General features: G+C 44.0%; 1 long non-coding RNA gene across 1 annotated transcript in view; it reads right to left on the reverse strand.

Moving 5' to 3' along the window:
• Positions 1-23,095, reverse strand: part of LOC136625720 (uncharacterized) — a 48,291-nt gene that overhangs the window by 15,732 nt on the left and 9,464 nt on the right. Inside the window, exon 2 of the long non-coding RNA XR_010792571.1 lies at positions 22,054-22,137. This is a non-coding gene — a long non-coding RNA (uncharacterized lncRNA). The remainder of the gene's footprint in view (positions 1-22,053; positions 22,138-23,095) is intronic.

Consider the following 23,095-nt stretch of genomic DNA (forward strand, 5'->3'; position numbering starts at 1 on the left):
GGGGCAGACCCAGCCAGCAATAACTCGGGCCCGACGAGCCTCTACCAGCATAAAGAGGGGATCGGACGCCGGGCGAAACAGCCAGAGTACCGGCAGCCACAGCAACACAAACGGCAGATCTGCACTACCGCGGCTGACATAACCAGTACCTAGTGGGCTGGGCCGGAGGACCTGGCGGTGAGGGGTCAGGAGAAGAGACCGCACAGAGGTCCCCTATCTGGAGGAGAAAAGCAACACCAGCAGCAATAATCAGTTAAGTGTGCTGGGGTGGAAGGGGAGGAAAGAAGCAGCAGTTATTGTACCCTATATAAACAAGCCCCTAGAGAGTGGGACCCCCCCCCCCCCTCCCCCACAATACCTAGAGAAAAGGCCAAAGAAACAGCCCCAGAACACCCCCCAAACAAAGCGGGAGAAGAGCGTAAGGCCTGCAAGAGACCACCACTGCTGATAACAGAGAATAGGGCAGACGTCACGTGCGTAAGCTCTGCACCGAGTATACTGGTGAACCCAGCACTATAAAACACAGGCAAGCAACCGAATACGCCGCTAAATACCTCTGACAGAACAGCATGGGGCCTACCAGGCAGAACGCTGCAGCAGATAAATTAAAGGCATTTGTCAGAAACGAAAATCGCAGAGATGCAAGCTCCGATTCCGCGCCGCCGGCCCCGGGGGGCTCACCCCCTCCGACAAAGAACACTAATCCAAACCCAACAGAAGGGACAGTTCAAACCCCACAACAACTATCCGACCAGCTACTGACAGCAATCCAGACATCCACGACTACTCTTACCAGTAAAATTGATGAAGTTAAAATGGATGTCAGTCTCCTTAGACAAGACCTTCAAAATCTGAGAGAAAGAGTCACAGCTACGGAAGATAGAATACCTACGCTGGATGACACCGTTCCCCCAATGTCAGCCGCAATAAGAGACCTTACGCAGAAGGCCGACTATTGGAGACAGAAAGCGGATGACCTCGAAAATCGTTCACGACGCAATAATTTGCGCATAGTCGGCCTGCCAGAAAGAGCCGAGGGACAGAGACCGGAAGAATTCTTAGAGAAATGGCTCCGTGAACTTCTTCCCAATGCAGAACTGTCGCAGGTCTTTGTCATCGAACGGGCTCACCGAGTGCCAATGAAGCCACCCATACCCGGTGCCCCACCCAGACCACTGCTGGCAAAGCTACTCAATTCCCGTGACAGGGACAACATTCTGCAAGCTGCCAGAAAGGGAGGACCCCTACGCCATGATAACGCCACAGTCTCCATCTTTCCGGACTTCTCGGCGGACCTCCAGAAGCAAAGAGCCTCGTTCTTCAATATTAAAAGGCAACTTAGAGATCTGCAGCTCCCGTACTCTATGATGTACCCAGCGCGACCGAGTGATTGACGGAGACCGCACCCGCTTCTTCTCTTCACCATCCGAGGCAGAAGAATGGTTGACCACCAGACGACGGCCAGAGAGACTAATGTATATCAAAACCTAACCATTATTTTTGCCCTCCTTTAGGTGACGGGACTTTCATACCACATATAAAGGGCCCATCAAGGCCGCCTAATTGTGCTGCAGGCTGCTGGCCTGGGGGGGAAGCACCCCCCTCCAGGTTGCCCCTGGCAATAGCCGCCCCGTGTTGACCTTCCCCTCCCCCCCCCCCCAGATTTTCTTGTTCCCTCCCACCTCCCCGGAAGGGAGTCCACCTAACTAAAACACAATATGACATGGTCGGTTCACACCACTGTACCAATAACCAAACAGAACCACAAGTATAGCGACGATGGAGCTATGCTAAGTTGGTTCCCCCGAGTTAAAGTTAGCCACGAATACTAACGCAACGAGGTTATAATCAGTATTCAAAACCTGTTCAGTTACAAGTTGTTGTAAGAGTTTTAACTTGGTAGTGCGCTACCATAATGTTCACAGAGTATATGCACCAGATGTTCAATGTTTTTTCTATAAATGTACTGAAGTGCGATTGCATGGCGGGTAGGAGAGACGTAGTAGGGCGTGATGGGGGGTCTCCTAGCGGACAGAGTGACAAACAATTTCATCCGGACCCAATTAAACCATCTTTGCCAATGGCTGAGATAACTTTTGTGTCCTGAAACGTCAGAGGCATGGGATCCCCCAGGAAGCGAGTCATAATAAACTCCTTAATACGCTCCTGGCGACCGCATGTGTTGTGCCTACAGGAGACCCACCTCACGCCCGAAACCTCTAAATGCCTGCCAAAGCCATGGGTTCAGTGGTCAGCACACCGATCTGCATGGTCCTTAAAAAACCAGGCCCCCCTGCAATTAGGAATCAACGGATACACCCGTTCTGGCTTTCACTGCTTGGCCCAAATGACCGATTAATAGACCAAATTCAGATATACTACGAGGCGCATGAGGAAAGCCGGGATAGGATGCTGGTGTGGGAAGCCTTTAAAGGGGTTGTCCCGAGGCAGCAAGTGGGTCTATACACTTCTGCATGGCCATAATAATGCACTTTGTAATGTACATTGTGCATTAATTATGAGCCATACAGAAGTTATAAAAAGTTTTATACTTACCTGCTCCGTTGCTGGCGTCCTCGTCTCCATGGTGCCGACTAATTTTCGCCCTCCGATGGCCAAATTAGCCGCGCTTGCGCAGTCCGGGTCTTCTCCTCTTCTCTATGGGGCTCCGTGTAGCTCCGTGTAGCTCCGCCCCGTCACGTGCCGATTCCAGCCAATCAGGAGGCTGGAATCGGCAATGGACCGCACAGAAGCCCTGCGGTCCATGAAGACAGAGGATCCCGGCGGCCATCTTCAGCAGGTGAGTATGAAGACGCCGGACCGCCGGGATTCAGGTAAGCGCTGTGCGGGTGGGTTTTTTAACCCCTGCATCGGGGTTGTCTCGCGCCGAACGGGGGGGGGGGGGGGGGGGTTTAAAAAAAAAAAAAACCCGTTTCGGCGCGGGACATCTCCTTTAAGCCATACCTTAGAGGATCCTTTAAATCCTCAATCTCCTTCATTAAAAGAACCGCAGCTAAAGAGGAACAGTTAGCGCAACAATTCTACCAAGATCTATACCAGTCCCAGATTAACTATACCCCAGCAGAGCTAGAGAACTACCTAACCAACATAACATTTCCAGTCATACAAGAAGCACATAGATCCCTATTAGATGGCCCTGTCACAATAGAAGAAATACAGGAGGCAATGGAGGGCATGGCAAAAAATAAGACCCCGGGTACAGATGGCATACCAGTGGAAGTTTATCTTCAGTACAGAGAGGGAATAACACCACAACTACTCTCGCTGTATGAGGATATATTTGAGAAAGGACCCTTCCAGAGTCGATGTTAGAGGCTAATATAGTCCTTATACTAAAGCCTGAAAAGAACCCGGAGGAGTGTGGGTCGTACAGACCTATCTCCCTCTTAAATACAGACTATAAAATCCTCGCCAAGGTACTGGCTTTCAGGCTGAACCAAGCAATTAAGGATATCATACACCCGGACCAATCCGGATTTATTCCGGGAATGTCCACGTCCGATAACATCAGAAGAACGCAGGTAATTACGCAGGTGGGACGGAGGTGGAGAAAAGGCTGGGCTCTGGCCTCATTGGATGCCGCCAAGGCATTTGACTCAGTGGAGTGGCCATATTTGATGGAAGTTCTGCGGAAATTTGGATTCGGGGAGCCGTTCATCAGGTGGGTCTCCATCTTCTATACTGCACCGACGGCGAGGGTAGTGGCAAATGGCTTGATCTCCACCTCCCTCCCACTTCACAGGGGAACCCGACAGGGCTGCCCACTTTCCCCCCTTCTATTCGCGATTGCTATAGAACCCCTAGCACTAAAAATTCGACAACACTCACTATATAGGGGGATCCAGATTGGCCCCAGAAAAGACAAGATAGGATTGTATGCGGACGATATAATACTCTACATGTCGGAACCCCAAAGCACCCTGCCCTTAGCCGTCTCCCAGATAGACAAATTCGGGAATTTTTCAGGCCTACGTATCAACTGGCAGAAGTCTACTCTTATGCCGCTGAGAGAGGAGGAGTGGAGGGTGGGGGAGGTATACCACAACCTGCAAATTGGCCCCCAATTTAAATACTTGGGAGTCTACATTACCAGGGACCACACTCAAAGTTTTAATCTAAACATTGCACCCCTAATAACAACCCTGCAATTAAAACTAAAAGCTTGGAGCTCCCTGCCACTATCTGTGGCAGGGAGAATAAATCTTATTAAAATGATAATTCTCCCCAAATATCTATACCGGCTAGAACATGCAGAAATAACTGTAGCACAAAAATTCTTTAAAACAACTAACTCATTAATAACATCGTTCGTGTGGGGGAAGGCTAGAGCCAAACTCCGTATGGAAACTCTACAAAGGCCTAAAGAGCTAGCGGGGATGGCGCTGCCGGACTTCAAAATATACTACCTGGCAGGGCAAGTCCGATATATACGTCACTGGCTGTCGGGCGCCCCTCTCCCGAACTCCGAGGACACCTCTTGATGTACTTCCTTTCGGAGGCATCCCTCTGGATCATCTTGGAAAAACCAGGGCTGTTGACGAAACCAATGCTGCCCATTCACAGACTCGCAGTAAGTGTCTGGAGGGCATGTAGGAAACTGACGGGGCAAGAAGACACCCCCCTGGAAACCCCCTTATGGAACAATAGAGCGTTGCCGCATTTATTGAATCTTCCAGACAGACAATTTTGGCTAAATCTGGGAATTACCACACTGGAACACCTATACATTGACGGGACACTAGTCTCCTTTGAGCAATTGCAGCAAATATACCAGGTACCTAGAACAGGATTTTTTAGATATCTGCAACTCAGACACGCATTGACAGCGCAATTCCCAGAACCCAGAAGACCCTTCTCCACATACCCATTAATAGGTATACTGCGCACACAGGGCCCTAGGGGCCTAATCTCAAAGTTATATACCCGCTTGTTATACTCTAAGATCCCCAATACACAATTGGTGGTACTGGAGAAATGGAGGGAACTTATCCCAACACTGACTGATGAGGACTTGGAGACCGCAATGGCCACTTACACCAGGGTCTCACCAGCCGCGAACAATAAACTGACCCAGTTATATATCTTACATCAATGTTATCTAACACCAACTAGACTCCATAAAATGAACAGATCAGTGACCAGTCAGTGCCACCGATGCCACGCTACAAACGCAAACTTCAATCATCTAATATGGGGATGTCCGATGGTATACACGTATTGGGAAGAGGTCACAGAGTTTCTGACCCAACTGGTGGGAATACCAGTACCACTGGACCCAGCAATGTGTCTGTTAGGGATCATAGATGAGGAACAATGGCAACATTATGATAAAATATTCCTTACTAAAGTATTATTTTATGCCCGCAAAGTCATAGCGCTGAGATGGATGGACAGGCGCCCTCCGACAGTTACAAAATGGCAGAGTATTATCAATACCATCCTACCATACGAGAAAATAGTTTACAAAAACAGGAAACACCCTGAAAAGTTCGACAAGGTGTGGGGGATTTGGTGCGGGACAACAAACACAAACTTCACGCAAGAAATGTTCCAAAATTTATTAAGACAGTACACCCAGACTTGGCAGGTAAAATGAGCAATAAAGCTACGAATATTACAGATGTATGTATTGAGATATGCTGAGTAAACGTAGAGGAAATGTAACGCACTTGTGTACCGAACACTGTTACCAAAGAACTTTCTGATGTATGCAAAGTTTAATTATTTGTTAGTGTATGTAAATGCACACTGTTTGAGAAACTGCTTATTCATGTAATGTATAATACATGTTGTTTAATAAAACGAGTTTAAAAAAAATAAATAAAAAGTTAACACTAAGGCTGGGTTCACACGGGGCGTATTCCCGTCGGAAATCTCACGGTTTGGCCGCAGCAAAAACCGCAAGACTTCCGCCGGGAGAACCGCTGCGGCGGCTTTGAAGCGGCCCGGTCGCTCGCTTTTCCGTTGCGGCCGGCGCTCCATAGAGAGCGCGGCTGCGACGAAAACAAACAAAAAAAGTAAATAGACATGCTGCATCCTCTGAAACCGCGGCTGCGGTTTCAGCCGGACTTACCCCAGCGGATTGGCCGTCCCGTGTGGACTAGATGTCTGAGAAATCTCGTCCACATGGCTGGCTAATCCCGAGATTAGCGGCCGCCCTGTGTGAACCCAGCCTAACACCTATATCAATTTAATATGGGTGTAATCACACTGGCCTGCAGAATGAGTTTAACATATTTAGGGGGTTTATGCAGACGGGCGTATATCGGTCGGGTTTTGACGCCCAGCCGATATACGCTGCCTCTCTGCAAGGGGAGGAGGCGGGATGGGAGCTGGTTCAGTGAGTTCACGTGCCCTCTTTTTGCAATGGGAGGGGGGGGGGGGGGGGGGGCAGAACTAAGCTGCACCCCCATCCCACCCCTCCCATTGCAAACAGTGGTGAGGGACAGAGGGGGCAGGAGCTCCGTGCACTAGCATCAGTCCCACCTCCTCCCCTTGGAGAGAGGCAGTGTATATCAGCCGGGTGTGAAAACCTGACAGATATGAGCCCGTCTGAATAAGCCCTTATACTGCACAGTGTACGCTGTAAAAAGAAGGGGGGGGGGGGGGAAATAGTTTTTGGATTTCAAATACCCTAAAAAAAAAAAACACAATAAAATTACAATATTTTATATTTATGCACCCTAAAATGCTGCCATTAAAAATACAACTTGTCCTGAAAAAACAGGTCCTCAATAGGGCTATGTTGACTAAAAAAAATGTTATGGCGACTGCAATGGGAAAAAAAACCCTGAAAAATTAGTGATGAAGCCTATTTGCGCCTTAATAACCAAGGGGTTAATCATAGTCAAGTTTCCAATACAAAGTGCATGTTTAAAAAAATAATACTCCCCCTATACAGGTGTATGTACTTACACCTGTGGTCACCATTAACTCCTAATGCACATACACTACAGTAATGATCCATTATACACATCAGGTCCGTATTACCATAGAACTGGTATATACACATCAAAATCAGACGGAAGATTCACAGCCGCTATTCAAAACCAGTATCCAATAGGCTTCTCTGTTTCTATACATGAAGCTGCCAACATATTGCGGCTAGCTCCATATATAGCATCAAAACATACACCACATAACTAGCGATCAATTAAAGGGGTTTTCCAGTGAAAACCTATTGATGACCCATCATCGGGATAGGTCATCAATAGTTGATCTGCCCAGGTCTGTCACGCGGCATCCTGACCAATCAGCTGAGCAGGCGCAATCTGTTAGCGCCACAATAACAGAGGTCCACGCTTATAATTGCAGGCATGGCTCATTGATTTCAATGAGAGCTGTGCCTGCAGTTATAAGCGCCAACCACTACACAGAAGTCATCGGAGACTTAGGGCCCATGTCCACTTACGGATTTGATGAAGATCCATGTTTCCCTATGAGAGTCTTGATTTGCGGGTGACCACAAAATGAAATAAAGCATGCAGATTTGATTTGTAGACCTTGTGCATGCTCCAATTCAGTGCAGACCCCTCAAGGACAGCTTCCATTTAAGTAAACGTAAACTGTCTGATAAGTGGGTTGTCTGCAATTAAATTGCGGACAGCCTTTGGATTCCATGAGAAAGCAAAACTTCACTGTGCATGTGCAGCAGACCGCTTTTTCGCACACAACTGCAGTGGGGAAAGTGAAGACCTGGACGGGTAAGCAGAATACCCGCAGTGTCCTCTGCTGTGGCAGTCAGATCCCGCTGCGGGCTCCAGCATGCGGAATCCAATCCGCTCATGGACATGCCTTCAGCTTCGAATTCTGTGTTTTTGCAGCGCTGACAGTCTGCGCCCACTCGGCTGCTCAAACGGGGTCCCGAGCGGCAGACACCGGCCAATCAACTAATGATGATCTATCCTTAGGATAGGTCATCAGTTGTTGACTGGAAAACCTTTTTAATAAAAGTGAAAGTGTGTAAATTAGTGTAACAAGCCCAAAAGTCAAACAAGTTAGTTAATTTACATAAAAAGGTACTTAAAGGTTTAAGTCCTGCAGTTGTACCAAGAAATTGGGTGGTGGGATTGTAACAGATTTAGGTTATTTGTGCAGCCAGGAGTGGTTCAGGGGTTTGGACTGAGTTAAGTTGGCGATTTCAAAGGAAAAGGGTGTTTTTGGATAACGGGAGTTTAGGTTAAATTATTTTCTGGGGAACGTTCGTGGTTGAAAGATGGGGTCCATTCAAATGATGTGGTGACGTATATGTGGACATACTCTCCGAGCCGGGTGTACGGTTGGAGGTAGTTCGTTTATGGGTTTAAGCACCAGACCTTTGTGGCCCCAAGGACCTTCTCCTTATATAAAGTGGTTAATATTTGTTGGTTCAAAAATAGACCTGCTGTAGCCAAAATAGACAAAAATTAATATGGTCATTGGGATTATACAGTAATAAGTTAGGATGGGTCACAGCAGATGTGACTCTAGAATACCAATGTCAAGTAATACATGCATCGCTTTAACTTCTGTCCCAAAGCCGGTCAGAAGGGTGGAAAGCGGAAGGACCCCATTATAGATAGAGTCCGTCTGCACTGTTCGGTTCTGTCCAGAGGACTGTTTGGCCGTGGGGATTCTTCTTCCCTGCTCCCCGAAGAGAGCAAAAGAGTGGAATCCCTAATCCCCTGTATATAATGATATGGAGCATGCTGGTATAACCAGATATCTCCTGAATATTATGTATTTAAAGCTGGTTATACATCTCCTGTATATAGTGATATACCAGCATGGTCTAGATCACTACATACAGGATGTATAGCTTATACCAGTAGTACATATTGTTATTTACAGGGTATATACGGCTTCCCAGCAAAGGTAAGCCAGATGTGGAGGAGACCATGGGCAAAAGTAAGATGGTGGTCACGGGTGGCTCAGCTATCTCCTGATTGACAATGGCTGGAAAGGACCCTTGCTGGCTCACACAGTGGAAAACAGGATTTGAACTTAAAGCGTGTAAAATCTAGTAGTTATGTCACAGGTGACGCCAGTACCTTTATGCTGTGAACTCCAGTAGATGGAATGAGAATGGAGTCCACCGTTTTGTTACCAACTGAAGGCACACAGTTTACTAAGGGCTTATTCACACAAGCATGTTTATATGCGTACATCGGTGCACACAAGACTATGCGCCCACAGGTCTGTGCCCACTGCCTTCAATGGGGCAGTCGCTGCTGGCCCCCCCATTTAAAAAAGCGATGGTCTGCTGGCAATTCCTGCAGCAATTTTCGGGGAAAGGCTTTAAAATAGGGCCTTCCCTGAAAATCATCCCTGGTTTGTGTGTAAAAATTCACATCTCCACCGCTGTCTCTGGCAGTGTTGTGAAGTTTTCAGCAGCCGTGGAATTAAAATGCCCGCCTGCTGAAAGGCCTGAATCTGATTGGCTGAGTGCTGTGACCAATCACAGGCAGCGCTCAGCCATTCATTGAATTCAGTTAATTCATTAGAAACATGCCTTTCAGCAGGCGAGGATTTTAGATGAACCCATCCATGCACGCATATCCTATGTTTTGCAGAACTTCACTACACTGTCGAGGACCCAGCTAGTTGCACCTGAGCCTCGACCCTGGCGGAGCGCGACTATATTATCAGTGTTTAGTGACAAGGGGACGCCTCACGGGGAATATGGACATGCAGCACAGACCTATGTGTACATGCATGTACTATGTTTTGCAGGACGGGTGTTTGTACGCCTGTAAAACACAGACCTGTGAACACACCATAGGGAACCAATGGTTTTAAACAGACATGTGGTCTTGTGCGCACATAAAGATGCTCGCGTGAATGAGGCCCAAGTCTTTAGGTTATGAACATATGCACATTTCACGTCAATGCAGATTTCAGTTGTACAAAAGACTACAACGCGGAGATCAATACATTCAAAAACATTAAGCAGAATTATCTTCAACGCGCTCTGTATTTAAGATTAGAGGCTTCTTTAACAAGAGCACATATCGTCTGGCCTTTTCCCGGCCGGCCGATATACGCTACATTGGGCGAGGAAAATCTGGTGAACGGGTGAACAAATCAAATGTTTGTGCGCCCGTTTATATGGCCTGGTAAAGCAGGTGCAAATGCGTCGAGCTCACCAGGCCACCGCCCATTTCCCCTCCCACCCCATCGCAGGCTCACTTGTTCCTCCCCGCCCACGTCCTGCACCTTGTCCATAGCCATCAAGGAGCCCATGCAGCAGCCAACGTATTCCTGTCCCGAAAGATAGTTCCAGGACTATCTTTTTGGGCCCGACATAAAAATGCCAGGTGCTGTATTGGCCGATTTCACATCTCAGAAATAAGCCCATGTGATCTGATTTATTGAAATCTAATGCATCAGATCACAGCACATAACGTCCGGCCGTGAAAAAGTCAGCCGATGTGCACTGATGTGAAAGAAGCCTAAACAGGATTCCCATCAGTCCAAGTTATCTGAGGGTTGGTTTCGTTAGATTACAATGCAGACTGTGCTTACAAGCCCCTGTTATACTCAAGTCAGAGAAAGCAGTCTCACCCAAGTCTCCATTATAACACTCACTGTTCTGCAGTAAGATCTCTAGCTATACTCCTCCACACTGCACTGGTATTGCGAATCTTGTAAGCTTTCCTCCATTCTGGTCAGCATTTTATCCTGCAGCTGAGCTGTGTACAACTCTTTCTCCACAGCATGTCCACTCTCCATGCGAGTATAACCTAACATTTCCTGTACATAATTATGTACACCAGGTATAATTCAAACTAGCTATACTTCATTGTACTGCATGGACCCAACTCTGCTCCCTGACACTATCAGTGCACAGACGGCCGGCCCAACCACGCAGCCGGCAGTGCACTAATAAATGGCAACTGTGTCCAATCACAACTTCAGTGTGAAAGAAAGAGGAGCACGCAACCCAGGTAACAGTCCCTCCCCTCGAGTGTCACCTGCAACGGTAACACCCAGTATTTTGCCCACAGGTCCTCGTTTGCCGGGTGGCCAGTTCCCTATCACGTCCCCCAGTGATAGGTTGGTGCATCTAATCACGCCACAAGTCTAACTTGCATATTTGCCTGAGATGTAACTGCACAGTTATGCATGTAGGACTTGATTTTTGCTGTATAACTTTTTTACACAAGCAATGCATATACAAACTGGCCCTTAGTGATACATTTGTGCCATTATATATAATGTACTGATAACTGTACCATGCTAATACATATACACATACTACACTGATAAATACTGCAGCATATTCATACTGACATATGATACGTACACTGGACCACACTGATATACAACATACCATGCAACCTGACACAATTAGTGATGAGCGAACAGTTTACTGAACTTTTGCTGAACAGCTTGGTTTGGTCCAAATTGTTCTGAACCAAATTGGAAGTTCACCAAAACCCCTAAAACTGGTGTACAATAGTCTGAGAACCAGGGAACCATAAAAGCCCCATATTACTCAGAGCATCACAGCCAGCTCCCTCTTCGTGATAGTGCAGGCTCACTTCTGAGACAGTCATCCACAGGCCACACGTTTATGTCCTGTTGTGTTAAGTGCCCACTGGCCAAGACAAACATATGTTCTGTGGCAGTAAGGGGTTAAAATATCACACTGTTGCATGGTTATAATAACAGAAAAAGGTAGTGTCAGAATTGTCAGGTTTTTTTTCTTACCCGGCTTTCCAAAATATTGGAAAAAAAAATTAAAGTGTGTACCCCCAAATCATAGTGGTAAAAACCCGAACTTGTACCACAAATAAGCCTTCTGACAGCGCAAGCGACAAAAAACAAAAACTTGTGGGTTTGGGTGTACAGCTCCGGTCACATCCCTTCTCTTCCATGGCTGTGACATCATAATTCACATGATCCCCCATCCTGGATTGTCACTGCCCCAAACTATGCCATGCCATCACTCCACTATCACAGACTTGTCATGTTCATGAACGGTCAGCGACAAGAACAGAGTGTTTCCATCATGGAGCTCAAGCGGAATCGCCAGATGGTTAAAGTATCAATGGACACAATTCTGACAGTTATGGGGGTTCCAGCGCTGCCTACCAACCATCAAACATTTGTGCCATCTCCAGCAGTCCTTGTACTTCCTGCTCCTGTGTACTGAGGGCGGGTGATTGCACTTGGGGACAGATGGTGACATCTTGTTAGGTCTAGGGAGGGGTAAGGAAACAGGGTGGGGTGAGTCAGTAGTACGAACAAAACCTAATATGGGCCTAATTTATCCAAACTATCTAACAGTAAAACGGTCTTTGTTGCCCATAGCAACCAAAGCTCAGTTTTCAGTTTACACTGCAGTTGTAAAATAGAAGCAGATTGGCTGCTATGGGCAATAAAGACAGTTACGTTAAATCTTCCCCATAACATTCTTCTCTATGGAAAAGTCCGGACAAACGTCCTAATGGGCAATTAGGAGCACATCATGAGGGACATTACATCACAATTGGTTCAGAATCTCCAAAGTTCTAAATGTCAAGCATCTTGTGGCAGTTGGGCTCGGTGCCTTGAAGAGGACGAGTCTAGGTAAGAAGCTCAGGGTACATTTAGACAGGACGACTGGTGGGCGCAGAAGCAACCAACCATAGTCCCAATGACTATCACTCCTGTGCTTTCTCACCGCAGTAATGGTAGTTGAGTGAATGGAAGCGGAGCGCGCCGGAGATCTTCTTGCCAACAACTCCATTCACAGTGAAAAAGCAGTCGCTCAAAGAGAATACACAAGTCGCTTACTAGTCATTTCATTTCAGTGAGATGAAACAAAGTGACTAGCGACAAATGAGCGATTTTTCGTTCGGTACCGATGACTGACGGCCCATGTAAAAGTAACCTTAGTGGGGAGGGCTTGTTCACACATCATGGAACTAGGTGAATTTGTGGGCACTCTGGGACAAATTTGTTAAATCTGCTGTAGAAAAGTCACACAATTTGGCACGCAGCATCTCTTATGTCAAAATGCACAACCTATTAAAATTGTGCCAACCCGGCTATTTATTTTTAAAAAGTGGGAAAGGCTTAGTATAGTTTAAAATGCGCCTCATGCAATTAAAATAAAAATGCTTTTTAGCCAAATTAAAAGTGGACTTACCCGGTACTAGAAGGGTTAATCTGGTGAGCAAGGAGTTAACCCTTGTGCACCTGTTGTCCACACTTGCCTTAAAGGGGTTGTCCGGCCATAAACATTAGGTCTCATTACTTCTGTTTGCCCATTTCCATGCACTTTGTAATATACATTGTGCATGGAAAATGAAGCAAACAGAAGTTTTGGACTTACCTGAAGGGATGGCCCCCCCCCCCCCCCCCCCCGTGTTGCTCCTCAGTCGTCCCTGGTTACCACAAGAATCTTCTCTTCTTGTCGGCCCAGCTCTTGTCGGCGCGGGAACGAGCCCCTTCTCATCCGCGCATGCACAGTTCTCTCTGCAGCCGGGACCGATATACGATCTTGTGTGCAGGGGGGAAGGGGGGGGGGGGATGGAAGAGCCTCAGAGCAGGAACTGAGCTCCCGCCCCCTCTCTGCCTCCTCTCCGCCCCTCTGCACTATTTGCAATGGGGAGAGCCGAGACGGGGGCTAGGCTAATTCTTTGACCTTAGCCCCGCCCCCGTCCCGCCTCATTGAAAATAGTGCAGAGGGGCGGAAAGGAGGCAGAGAGGGGGCGGGAGCTCAGTTCCTGCTCTGAGGCTCTTCCATCCTCCCCCCCCCCGCACACAAGAAGATCGTATATCGGTCCCGGCTGCAGAGAGAAGAACTGCGCATGCGCGGATGAGAAGGGGCTCGTTCCCGCGCCGACAAGAGCTGGGCCGACAAGAAGAGAAGATTCTTGTGGTAACCAGGGACGACGGCGGAGCAACACAGGGGGGGGGGGGGCATCCCTTCAGGTAAGTCCAAAACTTCTGTTTGCTTCATTTTCCATGCACAATGTATATTACAAAGTGCATGGAAATGGGCAAACAGAAGTAATGAGACCTAATGTTTATGGCCGGACAACCCCTTTAAGTCAGTTTCTTGCTTCTCCATGTATTTTATGTTCTGGAGCGGCGTCCGGGGATTTCCTATGACTGTGCTTGTAGGCACGGTCGGGTTGAACTACGTACGAAAAGTGGAAAAAAAGCCCAAAAAACTAAGCCAGCACCGTAGCTGGAAACTAATCTTTATTTGTAAACTAAACAAGGTGTTTCAACACTATATGTGTCTTTCAAGTTAATACAGACATTGTTATGCATGCTTTCTTATATAGCGTAGAGTATCTGATTGTGGGCCGCACTACCTGCTCACTTAGGGGTGTGGTTTTTTAACAAAGGTGATTTGTTAATCACCTGTCTATCTCCGGAGCTCACTTGGAATGCCATTGCGTTCCATAGTTTTTATCTTTTAACTTTGTTCTAGATTATATTGTTTCCTCTGCTTGTTATACCTAGGATTATAGTTAATACCTAGTATTGTTTTACTGGTGCATGACATTTGTTCACTATATTCTATTTTATAAAACGACACACAAATATATAAAATTATTTTATATCTAATTGATAAGTGTCTTTATTTGTATTTATTTTCATTAAAATTTCTCCAGCACTTCATTTAAACCTTTTGGCATTAGAGTATTTAATCGATAGATCCAGAACCTCTTTACGTCTTGATTTGATTATTGAATTTTGTTGTATAGTCTCTAGGGGAATTAATTTTAATTGTTTACTGTCTGTTTTTCTTTAAAATGTTTTGATATACTATGTTTTTCATACCCTCTATTTTTGTAGCGGTGCTGATTGATCCTAATATTTCAACTGTCAGTTCTTACAACGTACCTAAAGTCGCAAGGGCATTCTAATAAACATTTTTACTTCTGCATGTAATTTTTTTTTTAATATCTATTTTTTCGTCGCCTTTTTTGTATGCTGTTTTGTTTGTGACTCGTGTATGCAACATTTGAATTTAGTACTGTAACATCTGTAACCTCCCATTATTGCTTTTTAATTCCATTTAATGGATTAATTCTTTTTTATTTAATGGATTTGATAGAGTTAGACTATTACCAATTGTTCTATTTTTTCTGAATATGATTCTGGGTTTTTTTTCTAATGTTTTGCCAAGATAAGTATCATTTTTTAAGATTGTCCAATTTTTTGGTATAATTCTTTCTTTGTGGTTATGATCTGTACTAAATTTAGTTAAAAATGCATTTACTATAGGTGTCATTTTTTTTTTATTAATTTTTCGCTTTTTAAAGTTTTGGTAGGCATCTTTTAGTAGTTGTTTTGGGTAGTTTTTATTTTCAAAACAAGAGATTATGTTTTTAGCTTGAGTCTCAAAGATGTTTTTCACTGCAGTTTCTGTATACTCCCCACAATTGGCTGTATGGTATATTCTTTCATTTTTTAAGATGACAATTATATTGTAAATAACTTTACTTTTTTAAAAAGTGTTTTTGTATTCATATTATTTTTGATATATAGAACTAAGTCTAGAAAGATAATTTCCTGATTGTTAATTGTATCCGTGAGTTTAAGTTGATCATTTTTATTGATGCCAATAATGAATTTTTCTAGTTCTAGTTTAGCTCCTTTCCAGATTATTAGTATATCATCTATATAACGACCATGATATACTAGATTTGTTTTTTAATTTCTCAGCTTTGAATTGTCCCATATCTAGATTTGCAAATGTAGTTGCAAATTTGCTACCCATCACTGTACCAGTTAACTGAAAAGAAAAATTTAAAAAAAAAGAAATTTAATGCAAAATGTAGAAATTTTTGTAATTATTCTTTGTGTCTGTGGCATGAGTGGATCACTTAACTGCTTTAATCTTTAATTCATGTGGTATACTTGTGTTAAGTGATTCCACATCAAGTTAACACCACATGTATTCTTTATTTTATTTTGTGTAGTGTTATTATTTGGCTTGAGTCTTTTATATAAGTGGGGAGGCTGGTTACGTACTTCTGCAGTATTTTTTTATGTATTTTGCTAAGAACTAGAAAAATTTATAATTAACATCAATCAAAATGACAAACATAAAATTCACGGATACAATTATCAGGAAATTATTTTTCTAGACTTCGTTCTATATCAAAAATGTAATACAAAAACACATCTTAAAAAAGTTAACAAAAACCGTTGTTTACAATATAATAGTTGTCATCTTAAAAAATGTAAGAATATACCATGCAGCCAATTGTGACGAGTATACAGAAACTGCAGTGAAAAACATATCTTTGAGACTCAAGCTAAAAGCAATCTCTTGTTTTGGAAATAAAAACTACCCTAAACTACTAAGATGCCTACCAAAAAACTTTAAAAAGCGAAAAATGAATCAAAAAACTGATACCAAAAAAAGTGAAAAAAAACAAATTGGACACCTACAGTAAAAATGCATTTTTAACAAAATTTAGTACGGATCACAACATAAAAAGAATTATACAAAAAAAATTGGTTAATCTTAAAAATGACCCCTGTCTTGGCAAAACAGAAAAAAAAATATTCAGAAAAAAATAGAACAATTGGTAATAGTCAGGCTCCATCAAATCCATTAAATAAAGATTAACTCAATTAAAAAGGGACTAAAAAAGCACTAACAGGAGGTTACAGATGTAATAGTACTAAATGCAAATGTTGCATAGACATGAGTCAAACAAAACAGCATACAAAAAGGCGAAGAAAAAAAAAAAAAAGAAGAGAAAATTACATGCAGAAGTAAAAATGTTAAATTTATTAGAATGCCCTTGTGGCTTAAGGTACGTTGGGAGAACAACCAACAGATTAAATGTTAGGATCAGCACCGCTACAATATAAAAAGCGGGTATGAAAAACATAGTATAGCAAAACATTAAAACACAATAAAGACAGTAAAAAATGAGAAATTAATTCCTCTAGAGACTAGACAACAAAATTCAATAATGAAATAAAGACGTAAAGAGATGTTCTGGATCTATCGATTAAATACGCTAATGCCAGAAGGTTTAAATGAAGTGCTGGAGAAATTTTAATAAAAATAAATACAAATAGACACTTATCAATTTCTTAGATACAACATTTTTTTTTATATATATAATAATGGACGTTTATAGAATAGAATATAGTGAACAAATTTTATGCACCAGTAAAACAATACTAGGTATTAATTATAATCCTAGGTATAACAAGCAGAGGAAACAAGAGAATCTAGAATAAAGTTAAATGAAAAAAAAACTATGGAAAGCAATGAATTCCAAGTGAGCTCCGGAGATAGACAGGTGATTAACAAATCACCTTTGTTAAAAAACCACACCCCTAAGTGAGCAGGTAGTGCGGCCCACAATCAGATACTCTACACTATATAAGAAAGCATGCATAACAATGTCTATTAACTTGAAAGACATGTAGTGTCGAAACACGTTGCTTAGTTTACAAATAAAAAAATAAAAAAGTTAGTTTCCAGCTACGGTGCGGAATAAGTTAATACTTCTTTCCGTACATCGGGAAAGACTTAGTGTCACAGAAGCTGCTTGCGGCGCATCACATTTACTCTAATTTATAATGTGGAAGCAGCATACCGATGTGGATAGCAAAAGTGGTGCAGAGTTTTCTGCTGCATTTCTGACCCGTGTGAATGTACCCTTAATGGAGTGATGTCTGCGCACCTGTCCTGCTGTATAGACAGCCCATTTACCAAACTAGGTAGTGTAGCTGGCTCTGGGGGCGTAACTTAAGGCACAAGGGGCCCAGGTGAAGGGGAAAAAACCTCAGGCTCCCCCCCCTTCCCTGTACCTATACCGTGCTGCATTGACTACAAGAAAAAAAATTCCATAACTGTTCAATTTTGCGGTGTATTATGCATGACTGAGCCCATTGTTCTCTATGGGCACATAATGCAATTACACTTGAATGGCACATGAAATCTTAAACACCGGTCGTGTGCAAGATACGCTGTCATGCTCAGTACAATTTCGCTGCCGTACATGGCAATAGACAGGGCACTCCACAGCGATAAGACGTTCGTGAACACACAGGGTTTTGTGCTTTTGTCAGAGTTCATGTTTTGAACCACAATTAAATCAAACTCTGATGTTCAAAGGCCACATGTTACGACACTGCATACACAAAGTCATGTGGATTTACACAATAGAAGCATTTTTCAAGTGTGTGTAAAGGGTTGAATTATACACACACGTGTTATACCAGCATGCTCCATATCACTACTCACAGGGAGATTTATCAACATGTCCTGTATACAGTGATATCAACCATGCTGGTGTAAGCCCGGTGTCACATCTGCGTCAGGCCCTTTAGCCGCAGGTTCGTCACAGATCTGGCTCAAAATACTGAAATAAAAAGTGCTGCATTTAGTGCTTTTTATTCGCTCCAAAAGCCAGATAGCTGGGCAGAAAGCAAGTGGACCCCCGGACCCCATTATAGTCATTGGAGTTCGTCCTGCGCTGTTCGGTTCCATCCAGAGAAGCAGTTTGGGGAGCAGGAAAGGGGAATCCCCACAGTCAAAGGGAGCACAAAAGTGGAATCCCCAAAGCAGATGTGAGACCACCCTTAAGGCGCCTTCACACTGGTATGAAAATCATGCGATATTTGTACGTTGCGTTACACACATCTCGTACAAATATGAAGACCATTCTTTTGAATTAGCTCATATACATGAAGGAAGTTTCCCTGCATGGCACTGTGTTGCCATGTAGGAAACAAATCGCAGCATGGTCTATCTAGCTGCAAGACTGCAGCCAACAGCCCCATTGAAAACAATGGGAGAACTCCGCAATCCTCTGCCACGGCAGGGAATTCTTTCAGCGCCTCAGCGATGCGAAGCAGTTTTCACATAAAAAATCCCTCACAACTATGGGTTTCACATGGATGACTAGGGTGATATCAGGCAACGATCCACAGCCAAATATCACCCTCGCCACTGAAGGAGCCCTAACCTTGGCATCTCTTGTACATTATATATGTATAGCTGCTGTAAGTTCTACATCCTGTATATAGTGATATACCTTGTTATACCAGCACTGACCATATGACTAGCTACAGGAGATATCTAGCTTATACCAGTAATACATATATAATTAGGGCAATCGCGTCTATGTCAATCTTAAATTATATATACACAGCAGGTTAAATAAGATGCAGGGTGACATCTTATCACCACATCTGAGGTCAAACCAGAGTATCTGCCCTCAAAAGGACTAAGGCCTAGTGCCCATGGCTGTGACTGGCTCCGCAAGCAGAATTCCGCAGGGGAGTCAGTCATGGCACCCCCCCAGAGACCCCATATTTGCCTACGGATCTGACGCCTGACATCTCACATGACGCTCGGTGCCCACAGCGTCACATGACGCGCCCACAGCTATGCTACAGCGGAAGATAGCGAGACGACAGTTTCCATTGACTGCAATGGAAGCCGTCCATGCGAACCATCGCGGTAAATAGAACATGCCACGGGTGATTACGGATGATTTTAGCATTGCTCCATTAGGTTCAATCGAACTTAATAGCTGCGAGGCAACGCCGTGGATTTCCACCGTATGATACGTGGTGGAAATCCGCCCGTGGGAATTAGGGCCTTACTCTCTGGGGAATTTTTTGCCTTCTTCTGGATCTTTGGGTCAGGTGGCTCTTACTTCAGGTTAATGAACGGTTCATAATGACCACAGCAAGTTCTATGGTATCCACCAGCCTCACCTGCGAGTCTTTGTGATCATAGCTTATTCTATAAAAGGGACGGTAATAATTACAATGTTGCTTTTCCAATAAAGAAAAATTCCAAAAAAACACCACATTGCAGTGCTTGTCTTTTGTCTAGAACAGCCAGAGCCCATACTTCACAAATTGTATCGTCTCTCACACACGGAAACAGCAGTTAGACCGGAACGGTCGCAGGTTTCATATATCAAGAATACATGACTCCACCTATAGCAACATCAGCTCCTGTCTCAAGGTACAAGTGTTATGGGGTTCACTCTCTAATGGGGCTTTAACATGGTCTGTGCCCTCACTTCCACACAACATACTGCCTGAAGGACAACTGAAGACAGTCACCAAGAGCAACCGAGTACAGAAGACACAACAGGGGTCTTGTGTAAAGATAGGTCACAGACTAAAGAGATGTTGATCATTGAGGTGCAACAAGTAGCTATGTGGAACATAGCCCATGTAAGGGAACGCTGCTAAGCAATGACCAGTATTAGACAGCAGCTGGTATTTACTAAAGTTATATATTATGCCAGTCTAAGGAAAGGAGACAGTCAGTGATTTGTGCCAAGTTTATTGAAAGGCGAATGGTCGCTAAATAATGTGGTGCATTTGGAACCCTCTAACAGCAAGTCCAATGTACCTCTGCTATGAGCAGGGATGGAGTCGCACCAACATGTTGGCCGTTTTCAGGATTTTTACTTAATAAATGCGATACAAATACAAAACATTATCAATCACTGATAAATATTCTAGTAATTTATGCTGATAGGTAGCCAAGTGATATCTACCTAGCTGCAGGAGATTTCACTCCTTGCTCTCTCTCCCCTGCCTCTCAATTGACTTAACATAGTGGCCGCTCAATACAGTACAGCTACTATTTACACTGAACGCTTATTATTGATCAGCCACTATGTTAAGTCAATGAAGAGAGGCGGGGGAACGTGAGGAATACAGTCTCCTCCAGCCACCAGGCTGTCAGCCGACACTTGTGCAGTAGCACGGGAGAGCATGAGCGGGGACAATTGTCAGGCATAGATTGTCTGACATTAGTCTTGTCTACATGGGCCTCAAGAAGTGTGAGGTGGGGAGAAGGTCAGCAGTATGGATAAGAGGAAGGCCAAAATCAGTGACGTATTTGTGCAGCCATTTTTCACATACAATTAGAAGTGAATAGGACCCGTTGATTTCAATGGGTTCATTCAAATGAGCATATTTTATGTACACATCTCATTCGTGTAAAAAAAGCAACATTATCTATTTTCAGGCGCATTTTCATAGGCAAAAAACACACTAATTACACTTAGTGCTTATTTCAGTAAATTGGAGCGTATTTGCATGTGTACGCTAATGCACACAATTTGCTTGCACAAATAGTTCAGTAAAGCATGCACACAAATACAAAGCCAACCACATAAATGTGAAACTAGCGCAAGACAGGTGTACACTAGCGTATTTTAGCATATTGTCCATGTAATTCCACTGACAGCTCACGGCTCCACTTTAGCCTATAAGGTTACACAGACTTTATGCCACCCCATGGTCTACATGATAAAACTCTCAGCATAACTATTCCTGGAATGTGCCGTGTCCATATATATCAGGTTTCCGTGTCCTATCCAATGTGAGTTGCGCCCGAGTCTGTCGTATCTGGCATTTAAAGCACCCAGACTTTATCATACAGTACATACACGAAACCCAACCATATGTGATGTCATGACAAGTACTGCCTATCAGACATGTCGAAGGGCAACATGACTCGGAGCGCCGCCTATCAGTACTTTTAATAGCACCACAGCGCAGTTCTTATATGCATACCATAGCGTACTACCAGGGGTTGCAGTGGTGACCAGGACTGTGCACTTCAAGGGGCCCAGAGGCCACCCTCTGCCATATACAAATGTACTTTAAAGTCACTGTTAGCCGTGTCTGTGTGCTTTGCTGCTCCGGGGTCACGACCGCCATTGATTTAAGGTATGCAATGGTCCCAGAACTGTCAGAGGAGGCAGTTTCCTTGGATTTGTGATGCTATATATCATGTAAAGTTGCAGTGCATTTCATACCACTGTACATGTAGACAAGGGGTTTTTAACCGCTCAATACTATAGGACGTACCCTGACACTGCAGGATGCATGTATTAAGCAAGATAGCGTGGCGCTCTACCTCCTTACAACACGGGCACCGGCTCTTTCTTACATCAGACATCCAGCGGCAATAGCTCTGAGAAGCGCAAGTTCATTGGAGCCGCTAACCCTTTAAATGCTGCAATCGATTCCGACATTTAAAGTGGCATTTAAATCCCCTGGCCGATTTGTGGCGTGGCTCAATAGAATTCCTACCTGGTCACAGAATGATGTAGTGCTACGGTATTACTTCATACTACTGCAGGAGCGATCAAAGCATCACAAGTTCCTCTCTGGGGACTAAGAAAAAAAGAAAAAGTTTAATTAAAAAAAAAAAAAAAGTTCTTTTTAAAATAAACCTTTATTTATGACTATCTAAATAAAACACAAGTACATATTTGGTATTGCTGCATCCATAAAAGTCTGATCAAAACAATGCATTTACCCTGCACGATGACTGTTGCCAGAAAAAAAAAAAAAGCCAGAAATGCACTTTTTTGGTCACCCTGTTTCCAAAATGATTAAAATGTTGTATGCATTTTAAAATGTTGCAATGTAGACTGCATCCCACCGACAAAAAAAAAAAAAAAAAAGGCCCTCGCACAGGAAAAAATAAAGTTCAGATAGCGGCAGAAAGTTAATATAAATATTAAAAATACAAGTCGTAGTGCAAAAAAAAATAAAAATAATATTAATATACATAGCTAAGTGTTTTTTACTTAAAAATTTAAAACAATCATAAGTGGGGAAAAAAAGGGTCAAGTCATTAAGGGGTTAAACTGCCTCCACAAGGAGACCACCACATTCTAGCAGCACCCTTATCCCCTTAACTCCTTAAGTACATGGCCTATTTTTGTGTTGAGGACCCTTTCCAATCCAATGTAGGGCCTGCCCCAACATCATTTCCCACCACAGCTCCGATATCGGGACAGGCCTGACCCTGCAGTGCATCTGCACTCGATCATCAGAAACATTGGGTGCAGATGCACTCCTGCACTGATCCTCATCAAGGACCCCCCCCCCCCCGAGAAGGCAGAAAGGGTTTAACCCTTTCTGCCTTTACACATTACATAGCGCTCAATTAGCACTATGTAATGTAGATAGAATCCGGCTGGTCATGTGACCGCCGGTGTTACCTGACCCCCAGCAGTCACATGAACGCTGAGCCGGGAGCCTGAAGGGAGAATGCAGAAGTATTACTTCTGCATTCTGCCTGGCGATCATGTGACTGCTGGGTGCCACCTGACCCCAGAGGTCA

This window comes from Eleutherodactylus coqui, chromosome 4 (genome assembly GCF_035609145.1).
Source record: "Eleutherodactylus coqui strain aEleCoq1 chromosome 4, aEleCoq1.hap1, whole genome shotgun sequence".
Lineage (NCBI taxonomy): Eukaryota > Metazoa > Chordata > Amphibia > Anura > Eleutherodactylidae > Eleutherodactylus > Eleutherodactylus coqui.